Source organism: Pteronotus mesoamericanus, unplaced genomic scaffold (assembly GCF_021234165.1).
Source record: "Pteronotus mesoamericanus isolate MK-2021 breed Mesoamerican mustached bat unplaced genomic scaffold, CSHL_Meso_final contig_182, whole genome shotgun sequence".
NCBI lineage: Eukaryota > Metazoa > Chordata > Mammalia > Chiroptera > Mormoopidae > Pteronotus > Pteronotus mesoamericanus.
This window is the reverse complement of record NW_026555078.1, coordinates 9,644,913-9,667,136: the sequence shown is the minus strand read 5'-3', so window position 1 is coordinate 9,667,136 and position 22,224 is coordinate 9,644,913. Positions and strand designations below refer to the sequence as shown.

The 22,224-nt window shown below is 43.0% G+C and overlaps 1 protein-coding gene across 1 annotated transcript in view; it reads left to right on the top strand.

Moving 5' to 3' along the window:
- Positions 1 to 3,709: 3,709 nt before the first annotated feature.
- LOC129065850 (leucine-rich repeat transmembrane protein FLRT2) overlaps positions 3,710 to 22,224 on the top strand; it is an 89,066-nt gene continuing 70,551 nt past the window's right edge. Inside the window, exon 1 of the mRNA XM_054567186.1 lies at positions 3,710 to 4,474. The gene's annotated coding sequence lies outside the window, so the exon portion shown is untranslated. The remainder of the gene's footprint in view (positions 4,475 to 22,224) is intronic.

Below are 22,224 nucleotides of genomic sequence, written 5' to 3'. Positions count from 1 at the left end.
GTGCCGCTGTCTCTGCCGCCCTCCAACCTGTCCAGCTCTCTAGTCACATTGCAAACTCCCTCAACTCCGACTCCTCCCGCATTTTCCGGTGTCTTGTCTTATTTGAACATGTGGTCTTTTAGCTTAGGCGGGCACTGGGTGGGAGGCAGCTTTCTTTGCTGTTTCATCTAAATTTGGCGTGGGTAGGTGGGTTCCTTACACAATCCCTCTAGCACACTCAAACCCGTTAAAAAGCTAGAGTCGGAACGATCGGAGAGTTCCACATCTTCAAAGCGCCACCAGGAAAGGAACTAATACGGGGACGGCGTGGGTGGGTGGGGGACTGAAATAAAGAAATAGAACCCAACTTCCCTGACAACTTCAATAAATCTGGTAACTGGAAGCAAAAAATAGATTCCGAGGGCCGAATCTGGTCCGGATGAAAGCCTAGGGCTCCTTCCAATGCCGGAGCCTGGCGCTGGAGGGCGGCCCTTGGCGTCTTGCCACGCGAGCGCCCCGGACAGCAACACACCCAACTGGAAACGCACGTGAACAAAGCTCTCGCCCGGGGAACCGCTGCGTGCGGTTTTCTAGCCGAATCCAGCTTCTCCGGGGAGTGTAGGGCGCACACAGGGTTAAGTTAGTTCCCTCCCCCGTAGGAGGGAGGGACGGGGAGGGGGAAAGCAGCCTAGTGTCTCCTGCTGGGTACCTCGTAGTTAGTTGTACGTTCGAAACCTGTCGCCCTCACTTTCGACTTTGGCATCTTCCTTTGCCACCGCAGAGGAAGGAGTGCTCCAAGATAACAGCCGTGGCCGAAATCACGCCACGGCGCTGAGCTGCTACCGCGGTGGTGCGTCTCTGGCCTGCGGTCCCGGGTGTCAAGCAGCGGCGAGGCAGCAGCTCCGCGCCGGCCCCCGTGTCCACCCAGCCCGGGACCAGGTTGGCAGTTCTCAACGATGGGCAGGAGGGACCTTGGCGGCGACCCCTAAAACAATACCATGCCCCGGGAGCCCCGCTGCTGCCGCGCCAGCTTCTTCCCTTTCCATCTCCCCGACCCTGTCGGATTCGGATGAGCCCACTGCAGGGAGACGCGGACACCAGGTAAAGGGGCTGAGGTGCCAGGTGGAGTTTCCAGTAACTGCCAGGGCTGCCAGTACGCGGGCACCGCGCGGTCTCGGGGTGGGGGTGGGCGCAGTTAACCAGCAGGGGTGTTCGTCGGGTGGGTGGGATGTTTCAGTCTTTATTTTTCATCCAGAGAGAACAGAACGCTTAATTCACCCACGACTTTAGGGAGGTCTCTTTTCAGGTCGAATCCATGTCCGCTAAGGAGTTATGTTAGCTAAACTCTGAGTCAAAAAGCAAAATTTTTAACCTGCTGGAGCATCATTCTGAACTGGGTTTTCTAAAGCCACCAAACTTGCCAATATCTGCCTTTCACTTCCCCTGAATGAATCTGTTAACTTCTAGGAGTAGCGTTTCGCCGACTCCCCCACCCTCGCGCCCACTCCATCTGCCGTTAATGTCACCAGCGTTATTATTAAGAGCTGGGGTCTAAAGTCACCAGCACGCCCCCTGCCCGAAATCCTGGATCTATTAGTTGGCTAAGAGATGCGGGGGGCAGGGGGGCAGAGGGGTGGGGGGGTGGGTGGAGGCGAAATGCTAGTTCTTTTTCCTTCGAGTTAGGGAGGGGGTTACTTCCCCCCCAAACCAAGCCTTTCTCCAGCCCTGCTGGTGTTGGGCTGGGCACTAAGCAACCTTACCGCGCATCAAAGGGGGTTATGAAGGCGCGGGTAGCAAACCAGCCCGAACCCGAGTGTTTTCTCTGTGCCGCGCGCGTGGGATGCGGGGAGGGGGCGGCAACGTGTCGAGGCGCTGAGTGAAGGGGCAAGGCGTCTGTGAGGAGGGCGGGAGCAGAGCCGTGCCCGCTTGTCTCGCGTCCTCTCGAGGGCTTGGAGCCGGCTGGAATGATCCCTCCGCTGTGCTGATCAGATCGCGCTGGTCCCTGCGCTTTCAGCACCGGCGCGGACACTTTTCTTTTGTAATCGGGCGCGAGATCAAGGTTGCCAGTTGAAGTCGGGGCACCAGCCAGGGAAAGGAAGTGTCGGGGAAGAGGGTGACTGGATTCACTCTTGATGCCCGGGAAACTCCTGAAGCGCGTGGGGTTCCGTCCGGCAGCAGACGCGGTTGGAGGCGGAGGCCACTGCTAGTGTGGTCGCTGGCGCTTCGCTCCTAGTGCCTCTTAGCAAGATGGCACTTACTGTTTGCTCTAGTCCAATGAACTCCCCCAGCCATTCTCCCTCCTCCTCCGGGTATTAGTCACACACTGAGTTTGGGGAGAAGAGCGGCTATAAATAAGTCAGCCAAAGCATTGCTCTATCCACCTTTGCATAATGTAACAGGAAGAGCGAATAGCGGGCACGAACCCCGGTCTTGTGTGCATTTGTGCCGGCTGGCGTCTCCGGCGTGCGTCTGGGTGATCCGTGCGTGGCTTGTGCTGGGGAGGAAAATGGGGCGTTTTTCCAAACGTCTTAACACAATTTAGGCGCTCAAATACGTGAAGGCGGTTGACCCAACAGGGATGCGAAGGGAATAAAAACAACTGGGAAAGTGATGCCAAGTGACTCAGGCTGTGAACCGAGGACGGGGAAATCATCCTGGGCCTGTCGTGGTCACTGCTCCTGCCTAACTTTCCTGCCGCGCTGGCCGAGCGGCTTCGTAGGGAGTTGGTCCTGAGCCAGCTTCAAGCTCTCGGGTGTGCTTTTGGCCGGGCCCCACCGACGGCGCGTCTGAGCGCAGCTCAGCGGTTGGCGCGAGCTCGTTCTCCCTCTTCTGTTCAGATTCGGCCTCTCTACAGACTTGTTAGAACATGACAGTAACTTACTGGAGGCAGGAGCAGCGGCAATGAAATGAGAGGAGAAAACCAGAATCCCCTTTTTCCCCCCAAGAAAGAGACATGCACCTGGTCGTCTTACGTTACTCTTTCACCTTTACAAAGAGATCGCGAGCGAAACCTTCCCTGTTTACAAATCAGTTTTCTTTAGGTGTCAATCCTGTTTTCTAAGTCTTTGAGGCTTAATCTGTCCGTTGTAATCAATGGGGAAAGTGAACAACGCTCTTTCCCGCTGCCAGGGTGAAGGGACAAAATGGGGTGTTTACAATAACCATATTGAATTTTTGCTTATATTCCCAATTAAAATTACATAAGAAGGTCCGACACCAGGGAACTAGTGGTGGGGGGCGGGAGGGGGCACATCAGCAAGATTGCTTGCATTTGACATAACGCCATCTTGGTTGAGAGCCTTGTAATATTTTTACCCTCTAATCTCACGTTTCCATCATTTCTCAATGTCTAAGTAATAGACCCCCAGGCTTGGAAGTACAACATCAAGTGGGCAGAGAGGAAATTGACTTTCAGCTTTCGGATGGGGAGATTATCCGTAAAAGCTGGGGAGGCAGGCGGGATGGTGCGCGGTACGAAGAGAGGAGGCGGCGCGCAGGGTCGGAGCGGCACACCCGGTGTTAGCCCCGGCGTTCCGCAACTCGTTTCAGGGAGGACAGGGTTAAGAGCCCAGCCTGACTTCGCCTCTTGGAAAGCTTTGGGTTGCGGCCGCGCCTCCCAAGCATTCTTTAAACCAGAAATGTGGGAGGGACTCGGAGAGGGCGGGAGTAAAAGAGGGAGGGAGAGAAAGAGGGCTGGAGTTAGGGAGCGCGCCAGAGCGCGAGGGACGAGGGAGTGGAGGAGCGCAGGAGCGGCGGAGGCGATCCCGCGAATTCATTACTGTAAACATCTCCCGGGGGTGTCAGGAGGGGTGGGGGTGGGGGCCGCGGCGCCTACATAGCCCGGCCGCGTCGGATCCAGGCAGCAGTGAGGTCGGAGCAGCCTCCGGACCCACGCGGGACCGACGCAGCACAGAGAGCGAGCCCCGCGCAGCACCCCACTCCGGGCTCCGCGCGGTCGGCACCGGGGCGTCGGAGGCGCGCCCGCCCGGCTCTCCAGACGTCTCTCGGGGTCCTCCGTCTCAGAGGAGCCTCAGTACGACGGGGCAGATTTCCACCGCCTTCCCCGCTCGTCCTCTTTCTTTCGGGACTCGTTGGCTCCGCGGAGGCGGAGAGGGGGAGGCAGAGGAGCAGAAGGGGCGGGGGCCGCGGCGGCCGGAGCCAAGAGAAAGTGGCATGCCCGAGCCCTGGAGGCGGAGGTGGCGGAGGACGGGGGAAGACGATGCCGCGGCTCCGTAGGGGAGAAAGGCGAGAGCGAGCGAGGCGAGTGGGGCGCCCGGGCGCCAGCCGGCTGCGGGGAGGCTCGCGCCGCTCTGAGGCTCCAGCCTCCGCATCCCCGCGCCCCGACGCTGCAGGCGACAGGGCCGGGCTCCGGCAGCCGCCACCGTCGCCTCTGCCGCCACCCGGAGGACCGAGCAAAAGTTTGGAGCTGAGGGAGGACGCGGCGCTGAGCGGGATTAACACCAGGGCTAGAAGGATACCTCGAGAGCCTTTGCAGGTAACAAGCACCCTCAACCCCCTCTCTCCGTGCCCCTCCGCAGGGCTCGTGCTCCCTGCCAGCACCTTTCTGACCTCTCCAGATCAGGCCGAAAGTAAGAGGGAGGCGAAGTTCCCGGGGATGGCAGCCTAGCGCCGGGAGGTCTACAGTAACGTTAGATTGGCCCGTGGTGCATCTCAGCGCCCGGTGGGCAGCTGTGCAGCGAGGCGAATCTCTCCAGGGAATGGATGAGAACCCTCGGCCCCAGCTGGTGCCTGATCTTGTAGCTCGCTGGGAATTTAGAATGTGGGTTCAGGGGCTTTTAGTATTCTTATACCCAGAGAAATGATGGGTGGATTTCACTCTCTTCCACCCTGACCCTCTCTTATTTAGCATATTTAAAGAGTGATACGAACCCATTCGCATTCGCCCACCGAATTTAGATGGTGCAGGAAAGCGAAGGGGGGTGGGGGCGGAGGCGGGGAGGTGTGTGTGAACATTTCAAGGAACGGGGAAAAATTACGCTTCCCCTTTTTGACACCCCCGGGGTCCTCCCTCCTCGCATTCACCTTCTGGCGTCATAAAATAGGAACTTTAGAAGTCACAGTTTGATTGAAGGGTGAGCTCAAACTCACTAACCATTGGCGACATGAATTTGCAGTGCGTGTGTGTATTGTGGGGGGGGGAGGGGAACGTTGTTAACAGTGTTGCGGAGGGGTTGATTTATCCTCAGTGGCCTGATGCGCCGTCCTGCTGGGGGTGGGGGTGGTGAGTAGTCCAGTTTGTGCCCTGAGGAGGGGGCAGCAGAGAGAAAACAGTCAACGTTTCCCGAACAGCAGCCTTACTTGGGCTAAGAAAATAGCTTCTTGCTGTTCACTCAGAGAAAGAAAAGATTCCAGCCCCAGCTACGCCAACGTCCCCTCTCTCCCAGTCGAGTTTTGAGTTTCCAAGCGGCTCAACGTTTGCTGCTGCTATCATTTTTATTAGGATCATTATTAATTCACCTGGAAACTCATCGTGCCTTCTCTTGCAAATGGAAATCAGTCTCTAAGAGCTTTTGATTAATTTTAGTGGAGGGACTCTCTTGTAAAGCTTACAGTAAGCTAATCAAGTGCCAGGCACAAATCCGTGTAAATGCTCGCCCAGGAGTGCAAGGTGCTGATTAGATTTCTTTACATGCTGCATTTGCTATGCAAAGCCTCTTCTAAATGGGATCTATTGCTCCCCACTCCGCTGGGAGGCTCTTTCATCACGCAGGGCTTCAGGGAGCTTTGGGGCATGTCCACTCTCCCTGGGGCTTATTGCTAAATTTATTACGTCTAACTTCTCCCTACCAAAAGCTAATAGGAAGACTAGCTTCCATATCCGGAAGATGTTGTCTGTGGACTTAGCGCGTATGGCCTTATTAAATCTCCAGTGAAAGGATCCCCTAAACATTTCGAGGTAAATAAAATGCAGCTTGGCATTTGTCCAGGGATATATTTGGTGGTTGCAGTATGAATGTAAAATTTTAGGTCAGTACCTATAGTGTTAGAACGGGACTTCTGTTTCGTGTTTTTGGTTTTTTGGTTTTTTTTTTGTTTTGCTTTTTTTAAAAAATAAATCACTAGGCAACACACTTCAGGTCCATAAGATTGACAGGCCACCATATTAGAAGAGAACGAATCCTTGGGTAATACGCACATCATGAAAAGTTGTTTATTTCCCCACTATGTTACTGTTCCCCAGAATGCAACTTTTCTTCTTCCCTTCCTCAGAAGCCCCAAACAGGATAGGGTTAAACCATGTAAGGATTTCTAATAATCACCGTTGACAGTGCAACACCATCCTGTCATGTTGAGTTGCAAATATCTGTGACTGGTGAAGGCTGGAGATGAAATTTCAAACATGATTCCATGTCTCTGCCAGTGGGTATGAGACATTGTAAAACGAATTGGGCTAGCTGTACAGTAGCAGAACCTATAACAAACCTAGCCTGGAAAGAATGCTGTTTTTTCTTTTTCTAATACCCCTCTTAACACTTCAGTAGTTTCCTTGCAGTTTTAGAAATTTCAGGGGCTGCTTTTGACAGGAGAAAGTAGATTCCCAAATGACACCATGCTGGGCGCCTTGGCGTCCCCAAGACAGCCCTGTTTATTCCTGTGCGCTGGGTTTCAGATGCTGTGATCTTATCCGAGTTTGACTTTGTCCTGCTGGATCTAATTTGAAACTCCTCTGATGCCTGTTACATTGATATTCTGGCCTGCTGGAGAGTTTGATTTAGGATTCAGACATATCTCCCTCAAGCAACTCTATATCTTTCCAGTTTGAAGCTGTGGTTTCAAAAAAGGCTCAAGTACACGCAAGTCCAGAAGTCTTAAGCTGTGGAGGCCCAGCGTGAACGTCTGATCTAGTTTGAGTCTTCAGCTTTGTATTTTACAAGGAAAATTTTCTGCTTCTCAGATCAGTGGTTTCTGAAGTTAAAAAACAGCAAGGGTGCCAGTGGTTTTGCTTTCTGTGTAGGAGATTCTAAAAAGGTCAAGGTGGTGTCATTTTATTTCTATTCAGGTCATACCTTCCTGGATAATCATCTTTTGGTATCTTTTCTCTTGTTTCAATTCAAGTTCATTTTTCACTAGATTACTTTAATAACTTTGTGGTTACTGCCACAGTGATTCAACTTCAGTCCATTAGTGACCTCTGTCTGTGAGAAGTGAATACTCATTGTTTTTCTTTCTTCTCATCAGAGCCTACAGATTACATGGGGAGAAGAAAAGCAGCAGCTTTGGAGTTCTTTCTGGATATTTACCTTTTCAAACTTGATTTTTCTAATACAGAGTTCAGTGTGGGTACTGATATTTAACAACAGTAATAAAAATGTTACAGGCTAATAGGCTTGTAAACGGTTCTTCCATACAGCATCGACAATATGATCAATGTAAATAAAATACCAGTGCTCTCCTCTGTCAATAAAAGGGTTGTACAGTCAGGTAGACTAATGTTTGAGACTCACAAAGCTGCTAGATGTCAGTGAAACTTTATTGCCCCTAAGTGCTTATATAACAAGGGAAACTTGATTCAAGCCCAGAACTTGTATGAATATGTGGTAACTAGACTTCATAGTAGCCATGTGTGTATGGCTTTAAATTCGGCTGTGAACTTACGGTGCAGAGCGAGGATGAGGTGGGCGGTGAGAAGAGCGTCTCATATACTGATGGTCTTGTCAGGAGACTTTGAAAATCTGATTCCTGATCCAGCTGTGTCTTCTCAGGGTTTTCAAATCAAAATTTCAATTTGAGTTGATTATTCTAAATGGTAATTGAAGACAAAGTTTGCTGAATTTCTGAGGTGGGCGGATACCATTATCAGACATTTTCCAGATGGTTTTTGATATAGTGGTATTTGGGGATAGGGAATTTTTAGGAGGTTTTCTTTCTTTTGCCTTGCACAAAAGCTTTTGCACAAAAGACATTTTTAAAGACCTATTATTATTATTATTATTATTAAAGCTAAACAACTATTATAATACCCCAGCCAACTTTCTTATTTTTCTCCACCCTCCAAATTGCTTTGCTTTTTAAAAATTATGTTTCTCTTCTAAAAGCTATATGTTGGGGATTAGAGTAAAACTATCAGTATTTTTTTTTTTTTTTACTTTTTTCAGCAATATGACCTCTAGTTAAGTATCTGTTTATAGTATAACACACACACTCGCATACATATACATCAAGAGCCATTTTAAGACAGAGATTCTTTTCAAGGTTTTAAAATATGTTCCTTTTAAAGAACTATGACACAAATATTGTAATAAAAATATCCTGTGTTCCTATGAATACAGAGACTTATTTCAGTCAGTCGCATGGAACAGTAAAACACTGTATTAGCAAAATAATCAGTAGTATTTTCAGTACATGGTCAAAATCTGTTAGAACCTTCATGTTTTTTTTCTCCCTTGGCGAATTTCGGATCTACTGGTCTTTTTGGTTTTCTTTGATTTCTTCGACTGTGGCTCTTTGAAGTGATTCAAAATTAAACAGTAGCTACTTCTTTAGGGAAATTCATCATGTTATGTTCAGGATTCCAGAAGAGTTAATGATGCAGAAAAAGTCCTGTAAAACATCTTTCTAAAAGAAGCCCTTCTCTTGCAGGCTTCCCACTTACTGGCCTCCTGTACCATTTGCAGTGAATTGGAACTCCGTTATTTATTTATTTTTCAAATACCACCTCTAACTTAATTTAATGTGGGATGTATTTCTGCACAAGCATGTGGTACCATGTGTCCTGAGTTGCCTGAACAAAGCAGTGTCGTTTTTATGGCTCTGTAATAAGGGAAGGTCAAAGAAAATATCCTTGCATAATTTGGAAAGTCGAAAGGCCACATTCATGATGCTCAAACACTGGTCAGTTATTCTTGTGATACGAAGGGCACATACATGTTTCTGGCAGTGTAGTGGTTAAAGATCTGAGCCATTTTCGAAGCACTCACAAGATAAATATCTGGTGTTCCTACCCATTAGGTGCTAGTTAGAACTAAGCTGTTTCTCTCACTGTATTCCCTGGTCGCTTTTAAGGGAATATGCAAGAAACTTGGCAAAAGGACCCCTTTCCCCTCAGGTCACAGATCATGTGTTATATTTCAGTTCTCTCTATTATAGCTTTCAAGACACAGATAAAAGAATCTTCTATCTGAACCTTTTAAGAACCTTAGGGCTTTTGGATTTAAACCCACTGAAAAATATCAGGTACCAAAGTTCATAGATGTTATTAGGCCTCAGAACACTGAAACCTGTTTCAACAGTGGTTCTTAAAATTGGTTCACAAATTTATTGTCCACCGAGGTCAACAGAGGTCATGTGGCTGAATGGAAAGCATTAGGCTCGTATCAGTCCTGAAATAGGTCCACGTGTTGGTGTCACTCTTAGCCCCAGCTGCCTATGGGCATCACTTCCATGAAATCCAGTGTCAAAATAGCCTCTGGGATCATTTTGTCTCCCACTTTACTCTAGAGTTGGGACTTTATTTTGACGAAGGAACTAAGGCAAGAAATAGTAATGTTCCTCACATATATTAGATAAAGAGGAGGCAGACGCTGGAGGATAGATTGGCTAAGCATTTGCCATAGGGGTTCCACGAAATTTTGTTTAGGCCCTGAGGAATAAAATTGATTTTAAAACATATTCCTACGTAGCATTTGTGTACCTCCTGTCTTGCATTTTCCAGTTCTCACATCCAGGATTTCATTTATTCCTCACAATGGCCTTTGTGAATTCGTATGAGAAAACCCTACTCTCCTAAACTCTCATTGGGTAACTGGAGCCAGAAAGAGGTTGAAGGCTACCTAAGTCTCCACAAAGAGTTTTCCTTGAAACCATTTGACATTATACCAGATGATGGACATTACATTTTATTGCATAGATATGAATTCTCCAGATAGAGTTTAGAAGTCCTTCTTTACAAAGCCACCCAAAGTGATCAGTTAGATTTTTTTTTTAATTAAAAGAGTAAAAAAATATAACACTCATATAATTATTTAGATTTAAAAAAATAGGATTTCACTCTCTCTTCAACATCATGTAAGAGATAAGTTTGCCTATTCAGGGTAAGGATAATTTTATGATGTAGGCATTGTGATTTGGGACCTTAATTGTAGTGGGGAATGAGCAATGGGGAATTTGTCTAGGGGGAGAAAAAGGATGTATTTCTAAAAATAAAAACTTAAAAAAACCCTGCATTCTCATGTCAGTATACTCCTCTCTGCATTTATGACCTTGGATGAATTACTCAATCTCTTGGAGACTTAATTTCCTCTCTGCGGAGTTCAACAGGGTTGTTCCAGGGTCAGATAAGATTAATGTGTGTGAAAATACCTTGATAACAGCACAGTTTTATATTCCCATAAAGAGGCATTATTCAGATTGATACCATTTATCACTTCTTGACTGTCATGTGCTAAGATAGTTCCAGGTTTCATATAAATAAAATGGTGACACGAGAGAGTGCCCTGCTCTCCAGGAGCTTTTTGGGGGTACTCTGGGACGTGACACAACTAGTAAAAGTACCTGGTGTCCCTCTCCATCACTTATTTCATTCAGTCAGTGGTGCGTTGTCTCTTTTTTTGTGAGTTTGCTCTGTTTTGGTGCAGGTCTTTTTTTTTTCAAGGATCAGGGGTAAACGGGGTGAGTTGGGTACCAGGGCCAAACTTTCCTTCCCTGACAGCTTGACTTGATGTTGGAAACTGAATTTATCACAGATAGATTCCACTGAGGATCTTTTGGGAAGAAACCATCCATATCCACTGCAATAAAGTTATTTCCCCTTTTGGCTGGGTTTATGCTTTGGCCATTCAAGTTACCTTTTGCAAAAACACAGTCATTAATAAAATATATGATGACTTTAAAGACTTTTGTTTTGTAAAATAAGGCAGGTTAGGGCAAAAGACTGTCTCTTCAGTAGTTTGGCATACCTCCTGAGCCCATTACCAATAAATGGAAAGACCTGATTTTTTTCTGACACCAACATAACCTCCAAAGCTTGGCCTTCCTTATTTTAACTTAGTGTCACAAAACCCTTGTGAGACATTCTTTACGATTCACTTCTCCATATTTTGTTCAGTTGTTTTTCAGATTGTCAGACCTGAGACACTTAATTTTAAATGTTTCAAGAGTGAGAGTGTTGATTTTATTTTCCTAATTTGTGTACACGTAGGCCTTTGTAAAGGTTAAATTTTAATAGATTTAAGGTTGCTTAATTGAAGCCTGTAGAAAATGCTCTCAAGTGAAGTGTGTATTTATAAAATATGTGGTTAGGTCACAATTCTTGGTCAGAAGGAAAAGTTCTATCAGTGATTTGAATGTATGACAGTATGTGTTTGACAATGTTCTTTTCACTTTCTAATTTGTATTTGCCAGAGGTCTGGTAGTTTTGTTTTTTTTTTTAGTTGATTAGTATTTTAGTAGTACGTTGTAATCTATCTGGCCATAGCACTAAGCTTTAACATGACAAATTACTCTCACAGAATCTGAATACCTTTTGTTCTGGCAGTGCAAAATGGTATAATCATAGTATTTGAGGAAGAAAAATGTTTACTACTACTCTTAAAGAGTTCTGCTAATAAAATTAGATGAATCTGTAGGTATATGTGTCCAGGAAGTTAGTGTGTGCATGTGTGCATCTTTGAAATGCACAAACATCTAAATCCCAGATGTTATGGGGAGGGAGTACTGTTACAACCTTCAACTAGGGGGTGCTAATTTAACCCACGTGTCTTTAATGTAATATAATGAGATAATCTCAGTTATTTTTAATTAGAGATGTTCTTTTTCAGGTAGGTCTTTGGGAAACTCTAAATAAAAGGGAATACATTGTTGTGTGAATGTCTTGGTACTCATGAAGAAAGTATTATTCTTGTAAACGCAGAAGGTATATACCAGATGATGAAGGAATAAAGCATTTTCATTCATTGAGAGGATGATTTTTAGCACTTACTATGTATCAGGCATAAAATAAGACTGGAGAGATAAACAGGTAATGTAGGATCCAACTACCTGAGGCTACCCAGGCTGATGAGGAGAAAGGAAGATGCAAAACCTAGTTACATCGTAGTTTTATACATGATTGAAAACAGCACAGCCAATCCCAATAAGTGGGCCAGGAATACATAGCATTAATGAAAAGAGCTTTACGTTTGGAAAGGGGGAGTCTTAAGTTCTGATGTTGGCTGTTGTTAATTTTGTTAACTTGGGTATATTTTTATATGTCTTCTAGTCTTTGTCTCCTCAAGTATAAAATAGGAGGAAATACTTTCTATTCACAATTCTATTCTTCTGAGGATTGAGATAATTATGTAAAGTGTCTAACTGTCTGGCACACAGTAGAAGCTTAATAAATGCTGACTGCAGATCATTCTGTCTCCAAAGTGATAATGATTCCATTATGTTGCTCTCTCCCTCTACAAATATTTTTTGCCATTTCTCTGGAATCCCAAAGAAAGCTTTTGACTCCTTGAACCTGTTCACTAACAGGATACAGTTCTTCTGCAAAATAAAATTTTAGTTTTTATGCATGTAACAGAGCATGAAAGGACAGCAAAGGAGATAAAAGCTCCACGCAGTGGCAGAATGAGCTCATAGGTGGTGGTGCATAGTATATGCTGATGCTGTGATTGGGGACAGGGGAAGGGGGTGGAGGACAGAAAGGGGTGCTTGTTTCAGATTGGGAAACAGAAAGTGGTGTCAATTGGGTCCTGATTAACTGTAATTTTTTTTTTTTGATCATTGAAAGCATAGCCTTTTGCAGTTAAGGGGTGCTTCTCCATTCACCCCCACTCAGCTCCATGCACCCTTCCATGGGAAACCAATACATACAACTTACAAGTTCTGGTGTAGACTGTGACACTGCGCGCAGTCAGCTTTGGCTATTATGTCTTTGCCACTGTTCGGAGATTTTTTTAAAAAGATTTTATTTATTTATTTTTAGAAAGAGGAAGGGATGGAGAAAGAGAGGGAGAGAAACATCAATGTATGGTTGCATTTCATGCACCCCCTATGGGGAACCTGGCCTGCAACCCAGGCATGTGCCCTGCCTGGGAATCGAACCGGAGACCCTTTGGTTCGCAGGCCGGCACTCAATATACTGAGCCACACCAGCCAGGGCTGTTCAGAGAATTTTTTTTTAATCAGAACGAATGTTAAACACTTTGTTCACACAAATCATCTCACACAGGACTCTTGGAAGAGTTATGAAAATATTTTATTGCTGAAAATTAACATGTAAATTTGTATCATATTTATATAATTTTTATTTTGTATTTAGAGGTGATGATACCTTGCTGTTTAATGAAAGATGTGAGAATGAGAATGATGCTTTTGGGTTATCACTTCAGTGTGAAAATATTTCTTTCAGAAAATAATTTTCAATTAATGTAAGTAAAGGAGCTCCTTACTGTCTCTGCAGCAGATACTTCTGAACAAATGCAGTGCTCAAGAGCCCGGTCAAAATACACAATGCTGGGGGTACTTTTTATTATTATAATTGCATGAATATATAATATAATTTCCTCATTCTACTAACTGAAATTTCGTTCTTTTTTTGACAGTACAAATCTTTAAGTTTATTGATGTAATATTTAACAAGACATTAAGTATGCCACAGACCTCCAAGTTTGTAAGCACATAAGTTTTTTTCCTGTTAAGATCACATAATTTGTAATGTAATGTTATATAAAATGTAATGTGTATATATGCGCATGCGTGTGCACACACACGCACATATAATCCCGTTGGAGCAGAGAAGCAGTCACTAGACTGCATTTTGTAAATTGTTAATATCTTGGTAAGTAGCTTCTGAACCAACATTTTACCCAACATAAAACAATAAGACCTTGTTTTGTTTCTTTAGAACACATAAGAGAGATTAAAATTCTTTGGAAAATGGTTTAAATTTCTTTTTTACCCAAATAAGTAAGGAACAAGTCCAATAGTGCTGACGGCAATGGAATTTAAACTCAATTCTAATAATCTCTGAGTCCTGAAGGAATGCAAGGGGTACATCCGTTCAAGTCATGAGCTTGTAACTGGGGATTTGACAAAAAGATTGGTCCTTTACTGTGTGCCAGGCACCATACTGAGTTTCCTGTTGGGCATTTGGGATACTTTTTAAAAGAAGAACTCGTTCCTGATCACCAAGAAATCTGATGGGCTGGCCCACAGTCATTCTTTTAAAATGTAACTCATTCATTCAATTAACTGAAGGGAGTGGTTAAAAATACAGGTTCTGGGGCCCTAGGCTGGAGGTTAAATCTGATTGATTAAATCTATGATGAAACCTGGGAATGTGAATGCTCAGCAGCTCCCAGCATTAGAGATCACTGGCTTAGATAATTTTTAGAATTTTTTCTGATCCAGAGACTCCAAGGTTTTATAACCATCTGGTTTATAGTCACTTGTGAATTTCTGAGAGTATTTTTCTTGTGTATTTTGCCACATAGGAAATGCTGCTAGATTTAACCCAACTCTTCTAGGAAAGAACCTTCAGAGAGGCCAGATGTCAGGGATGGCTTCATCTGTGGTAGCAACAGTCTTTTCTGTGGTCTTTCCATCATCTGTCAATACCTCCTAAACCATCGTACTGTATTGCTTTTGGTGTCCCAGAGTTAATTTCTGAAAAAGACAGATCACACCATATTACCTCATTCCCTGTCCACCTGGAAAAGTTCACCCAAGCGTTATGATGATATGTGAGATTTATGACAATCTGGGTCTCAAACTTTCCTTCAGACCTCATTCTCAAGCACCCATCCTATGTGGCCATGTTCCAAAGATGGCGAAGCATGTTCCTCTTCATACTTAGCAATCCCCATGCTGTTTTCTCTTTGCAGAGGATATCACTTGCTTACTCTCCATTAAGCAGACTCTTTTCCTATAAGACAAACATGAATGTTACCTTCCTTACTCGTCAAAATAAATCATTCTTTTCTTTGGGCTTCTCGAGCATTATGTTTGTACCTTTATCAGTTCCATGTATTTGCTGTCATGTAGTGTTTCTGTTCACATGTCTGTCTCTCCCATTATTCTCCAAGAACCTTGCCTTATTCACTCTGTCACCCAGTGCAAATGATGGTGCCCAAGGCAGCAAGTTCTGCACAAATGTGATTGATTGAATAAATGCACAATTGTGCTGGCCAGTCCTGGAAGAGAAGATTCACAATCTAGTGATAGGGAATACGTCCTCAGAAGTGCTTTTTTTCTTCACATATAGGAGAAAGATACGAGCACTACCTTCCCACCTTACTCTAAACAGGTTTGTCAGGCAAATGCCTGTTGGTTAACCCGACCCAGATCAACATCAACCTCTCCAAACCACACATGAGGCAATTCAGATGCCACACTGCAAGATCTGTTTCAAGAAGAAATGAGTTTGCTTGATGATATATCTTTCTTGGCACCAAGTAAAACTATCAGTTAAGTAGATGTTCAGGCAGATGTGGTTTTTGTAGAATGAAACATTTAGCTCATCAAATTAACTTTGTGTATCTTGGAGTAATCGAAGAGAGCCAAGAACTTGTGAAAAAATTGGTAGTTTCTCTTTTATTTTTATTTTTTGCTCTGTGTTTTTAATTTGTTTATTTTACCCTAGGCACATTATTTCCTGATGGAGATATCTGAGGAGCCTGGACCCTCCAGAGTGGAGAAAAGAAGGCTAGAAATGATAGCTCCTTAATCAGTCTGTCTCCACAAAGCAGGACCCACCTTAGTCTTCATGATTTGACATTGAATACAGCAAAGAGTGTACAAAGGTTACAATAAATTCTAAATGTACAGGGTTTAATGTGATCATGATGGTGACAGAGTTGGACTTTAAATCCTTCTTCTTCACCAAAAGAACATTCTAACAACACCTTGCTACTTTCATGGAGGATTATCGATGATGGACAGATGATTTGCATGCATGTGGGGTGGGGTGTGTGTCCAGGGTAACACACTCCAGTTCTTCTCCCCCTTTTCCAACAAAATATTAAGTGGCTAAAATAAGTAGAAGATGGTGGAACATATTTTGATACGTCCCTGCCTTAACCCTTCCTGCCCCCTGGGCTGTCTATACGTTCGCAACACTTTTTATGCCAATAGGAAACACATGTAATAACATCTGGCATGATTTTTTGGACAAGTGGCTGCTTTCATACTGGGGGCTTACAACATCACTACAGAAGATATTGCAATGTAATTTACAGAACTGTTTACAAACAGTATGTGTCCTGTTTCTTGAATCTCACTGAGTATCAGCAAGGCCACATTCTTTTCCACAGATAGTAATAGTAATAGTAATCATAATAATATTAATTTGTATTGATCATAGGTAAGGTTTATTTAGATTGCTGTTTATGCAGTACATATATATGATCACATTTAAATCTTAACAAGGACCCTGTAAAGTAGTTTTTGTTTAATAATATCACTATTAATCCCATGTTACCCATAGGGAAACTAAAGAGGAGAGAATTGCCTGAGGCTACTGACTTATTTTGTAGCTGATAATTATCTTTATAAGATAGGCGAGCACTGGGTGATTATCAAAGGCAACTCTTAAATTTATTTTTCTGTGCCCTAAAAATCAAATTCAGAGTGATTGCCCACTGTTCAGTGGGTGACCTGTGGTCCATCTTTTTATATTTCACTTTTTAATAGATAATAATCTAAAAAGTCATTATTTGTTTGGTACCATTTTTGAGTAAAAAAGATTGTTGGGTTTCTCAATGGATTTTGGTAAAACAGGAAAAGAAAAGAATCACAATTTTAAAGTGTGAAAACTTAGAGCATGTTTTCAGTATTAAAGTATTGGTAAATGCCTAATGTTTAAGGAGTGCCTTTGTTGGAGAGAACACTTGCCATTTTTTGCCTTTACCCTTTTACCAGCACTACTAATAAATAGTCAAATGGACAGAGTGGAGATGCACCTAGTTTTCCCTGTGGAGGTGATAATGGACAATGGAATGACCAGAGGTCAGATAAAAACATGCAGCGAGGAGCCTCTGAGAGAGCCTGGAAATAATGGAGAATTGACTGTGTTATAAATAGGTCAGAGTCTCTCTTTTTCTGCATCTGTGTAATTGCTCAGGCAGTAGACTTTATGGGGGGAAAAAAGTGAACCAGAGAAGGGCTGGAAGAGGTTGTTCCACGCTGATAATTTGAGAAGAAGCATAGTATGTGCTTGCAAGTCTTCGCCCTGTTGAATTTGGTTTTTGACCATTCCCTGCTGCCACTTTCTTTTGATGAGTTCATCCCTGTATGTGTCAAGATTGTGTTCTATAAATTTTCAGAGATTATAATTGAGGCCCTTCAATTACTTGTCCTTCCTCGTTCCATGTAAATATTATTGCTCCTGTCTAAATTAAGCGATCCATTTCTCAGTTCCTTCATTTCCCCCAAGGCGGCTAGACCATGGCTGCTGTTATTTCTACATGTTTTTGTCACCATTTGTCCATTATCTGTCATGAGGCAACTAGGAGTTGGGCGGCATAAGATTATTGCTGATTTAGGTCAGTGGATGGGTTCATTGATGTGGTTGTTTATGCAAGCAGGCCCTGCCCAGGTGTGGCAGCAGTTTGGCGAATGGCTCTAAAGCCAGCCAGTTTCACGACCACATGAAAACACCAGCTCTGTTTGGTTCTCTGGTGAATTCTGCGGTGTTTCTGGCAGTGGCAGTGGGAGTCTCACCGAATTGGGTGGAACCAAAACATTTGTTCTCAGCAATGTGCCACTGAGATGTGATTAGGCCACGTGAAAGCAACCTAAACATTCCAGTGTCACTCTTACTGGAAGTGGCTGCCTGGTTTGTCTGGACCACATGCATCTGTGAAGGGTCAGCCTGTTTGTTACCCAGTGTTACTCTTCCCTCTCCACTCTGAGTGCCGACCTTGCTGGAATTTTCTGCTGGACTTCAATGTTGGTGTGTTTCAGAATGAGGTAATCTCTCCCAATGATTTCCCATTCTGCTTAATTCATATTTCTCTGTTAAATAGATAAGCTGTCTAGGAGCACTACTTTGAGTCATCTTAATTACTCACTTTTATGTGAGTAATTACTTCTATTCCTAGTTTTATGCATCTTTAAACAATTCTGTTCTTGCCCCTGTATTTTGGTTCTGTTGTGTCCATGGTAGTTACTGGTAAGCTCACTCACTTCTTTCTGCCCCTGACCTTCATACTACAGTTCATTCCTCCTCCTCATTCCTGTGCTGATGAGATTACCCTCCATTATTTTCAGGGTCAAGTCTCAACTTCTTAGCTTGACACTCAAGGCCCTTCCTTGTGTAGCTTTTCCTAATCTGCCCACCCCCATCAATTAATCTTCTTTTAGGAACTAAATTTAGGGTGTGTCCTTATAGGGGTCTCATTGTGATGTAAAAGTTTACCAAATGCTTTGTCTTTACTATCTGTCAGCTTATTTAGGGCAAAGGCCATGCTGAATAAATGTCTGAGGAGGTAAATTGAACTCCTGTATCTGACCCCAGCCTACCTCTGGGAAACGTACATACACACAAGGCTATGTCTCCTCTCTGTAATCCTATTTCCCATCAGATTTTAAATAGTGAGCAAATTAGCATTAACAAAGTTTGCACAAATAACTCACATGTATTTGAATTTCAAAGTTATCTAATAGAAGAAGCTTCTTTTGTTCCCTCTGTGGAATCCTTTGTCAAAGCATTGCACCCTTGCCCTGAAAACAGGAAGGTTGAGCATTCCAGCAGTATCATGAGCCCTCTGTTTATATTTATAAAACCTGTAGTCTTTCCAGGTCTTTAGGCAAGAGCAAATAGAAATAATCACAGACATTTGAGTTTGATTATGCTGAATTGGATTCTTATAACTGAGGCTTGATAGCAAGAATTATGGCTTGGTAGCTTAGACTGAAAGGGATGCTCACAATATTGCAAAACCATGCACTCTGGCTTGCTGGAAACTTGAAGACGTCTGAATGTTTTGAAAAAGACAATAATCACTTGTTTTTTTTATAAACTCCATAATGATATTCTTTTTGAAAGGAGCTGCAAAAAGACGTAGGGTGAGGGGAATGGGGAGTTCGTGAAGTTTAGATTCACATGGACTGGATTTGTTCTGCTCAACAAGTTAGAGTAACTCAGGCATTTTTTTTTTTTTTTGTCTGTTTGACTACTTCCTCAATTTTAAATGGAGGAAAAATAATACACATCTCATAAGATCACTGTGACAGATAGGTTAGGTGACGCCACCACACATCAAGTACTAGTAAGTATTGGCTCTCTTTTCCTTTGCCTTTCAACTTCAGATAATATAAATGCTGTGGTATATAAATGGCTGTTTTGGGGGGGGGGTTTGTATGTTTGTTTGTTTTTTCCTACATGGAGACAGTTCTGTAATACTGTGTCACTGCTTCCCCAAAAGAGCTCTCTGTGGGGCCATAGTGCTTCTTGCCTCATTTCTCCATAACAGCACTTATTTCTGGGGTCCAGGAGAGGATAGGCTAGCCTCGAAATAGTCATCATTATGTCTCAATTAATACACTCACTGTAGAAGAACTCTTAAAATCCCTTTTCTTTCTGGGAAAAAAGGAAATCTTTCCAGCCATCTCATCCCCTCAAAAACAGTGGGTGTCATGAATTATTAGAGAAGAATTAGCCAAAGGAAGTGCTCTTAAAACAACTGCCCTCAGAAGAGTCTGACTTATCAATAGGCACAAAAGAATACTTTCTACTAAATTTCAGCTTGTCACTTTTAAACACGAAAATTGCAGTTCTTAAAATATATTCTGTGGGGACAATGTTGTGAGTGTTTCCGCGAGGTGAAATTCTCAAGTAAGAGCTTCTGAGAATGAATATTTACTCTGGGAGAACCCTAGGGAATGTCTATTTGGAAACAGGTGAACAACAAGCAAAAGCCATTATAAAAAAAGGGAAGCAAAACAGGCAAATCAAGTAAATAATTCCACTGCAGACCACACTGTGGAAAAAAATGAAGTGATGTGAGACTTATTTCATTTAACATGAATAACCAATGTAATTATAATTGGCTAATGAATATTTTTTCTTTTTCTGCATAATATTAGTGTCATCTAAAGTGATGAAGGTGTTTTGCATATCAAAACCTCAGAGTCATGCACAATTATATTTATGGGCTTCTTTTCTGGTAAAGGCAGTGTTGTTTTAGCTTTTATCTAGATTTCAGTTTAAAGACTTATCTGTTGTCTGGAAACACAAAGTTCTAAGATACATAAGAATATGTACAACATGATTTTTTTCCCCTTTAACAAACAGATATTAGAGTTTTCCCTTGAATATTTTCTCTATGTGTGGAAGTACTGATCTCGTATAAAACCTAGAAAGGGTTTTATGGGGAAATTGTATCAGTGTTGTCATTAGCAATTTTTAAAAGAACAAACATAATTATCTTGATGACGTAGCTTAAATTTGTTCTTTACGACAGGCATGCATATAAGCTGGCTTGTCATTGCCCCTTCTTGTCCGATGGGTCTGTATTGCTAAGTAATTAATGGAACTTCTGTGAAAATAGATAGCAAATAGATACCAGAAAAGAATTCATATTCAGGTAATCTTGGTCCTTAAATGATGGAGAGACTTATAAATCATGAAATCTAGGGAGCCATCCCTAATTTAATTCAACTGGTATTTAAATTTGATTCTGACTCCCACTTTTGACTGAATGCTTAGCAAGAAAGATGAAAGGATTTAAACTTCAAGTCCCATTTCTTTTTGTCTTCAAAATTTAGAGCCCATTGCTGGTGGAGGAGTGACAGTTGGTGTCTGTGAAATATGAACAGGGCCATTAGGTCATAACTGAAATGATAGAAGCGATGGGATTGTTTGGAAAATTGGGGCATGGCAGTGGGGGAGGAGCTTAAGGAGGGCGCGGGCAAGCCACTGTAGCAATGACCTTCTAAATCTGCTTTTCTGCATCCATTAGCACTTACCTTCACCAAAGGATATTTACTGGGGACTCATAAAAGAAGGCAGTGTTTTCAATTTTCACGTCACTCATGATTTAACTCTAAAGCCCAAGTGATAGCAATAGAGGTTCCATCGTCACCTCCACTTGCTCTGCGGAGTAGGAAGGGACGGGAGGGTCCGTACCTCGTGGTGATGCGCAAGCCCACGCGGGATCCCAGGTAGCTGGGATTGCAAGGACTGCATGGTGGTTCAGTGGTGCGATTCGGTGAACTGAGTTTGAATTTCATCTCTGCTATTATCTGGCTGTGACACTTTGAGCAGAATATAAATTGTATCAGCCTCTTCTGTAAAATGAAGATATTAATCTCTTCCAGAGGTTATAAAGATTAACTGAAACAAGTTCTGGAAGGTATTTTGCATAATATGATCTTAGTACATTGTTGTTGGTTTTATGTGTGTTTGGTTAATTACCACTGAATTCTAAATTCTAAGTGCGTGGATGAACGTATGGATAAATGCTTGGAATAAATAAATAAATAAATAAATATGGATTCTGCCCTAAAATAGCTAAAAGATTCATTTTGTTTAAGACTGCAGTAAACCCTAATAGAATAAATGAACATCTAATTTAACTATTTCCAGAGATAAAATGTGGTATGAAGTGATAAACTTGAAAATGGAAACCATTTTTCATAATTCTTTCCATTTTTGTAACTCATATTCCTATTACTTTGTATTTTGAGTATATCATTTTACTTTCCCATCTCCTATTGTAGATAGGGCATGTGTAATCATTTTTATCTCATAGATTCCCAGAGAGGAAAATGAATTGCTGAAGGTCGTGCCCTTTTCTGTTTTGTGGAGCTGTGTACCAAATCGTCTCATCAGTACTTGATGGCGTGAATTGAGTGGGACAAGCAGTGTGGGGTACTCAGAAGATCAGTATGTTGCTGCACAGAAGGCCTGAGTTCTCATTCCTGTGCTGTCTTGAAAAGAACCTTTGATCTCTGTCAAATTACTCAAACTTCTTGAGCCTCAGTTTCTTGATCTGGTCAAGAATGAGCATTGCTCGCCATTCGCTGATGATCAGAATCTAGGCCGCTAGCATCAGTGGGTAGGTGCCTGGTCCTGGATTTCGTCTGTGTGGGCTTGAGCTGCCTTCATGGCATCACAGTTCATCTTGGCAAGGTACTTAATCTGTATAAGCCTCACTTTTCTCATCTGTGCAGTGGGGATAGCAAAATCAAAACCCCCTTAATGCATTGCCATGAGGATTAAGGGAGAACACTTTTGGGGTATTTGGCCTAGCACCTGACGCAGTTAAATATTCAGTGAATATTAGCAAGTCTTTTAAC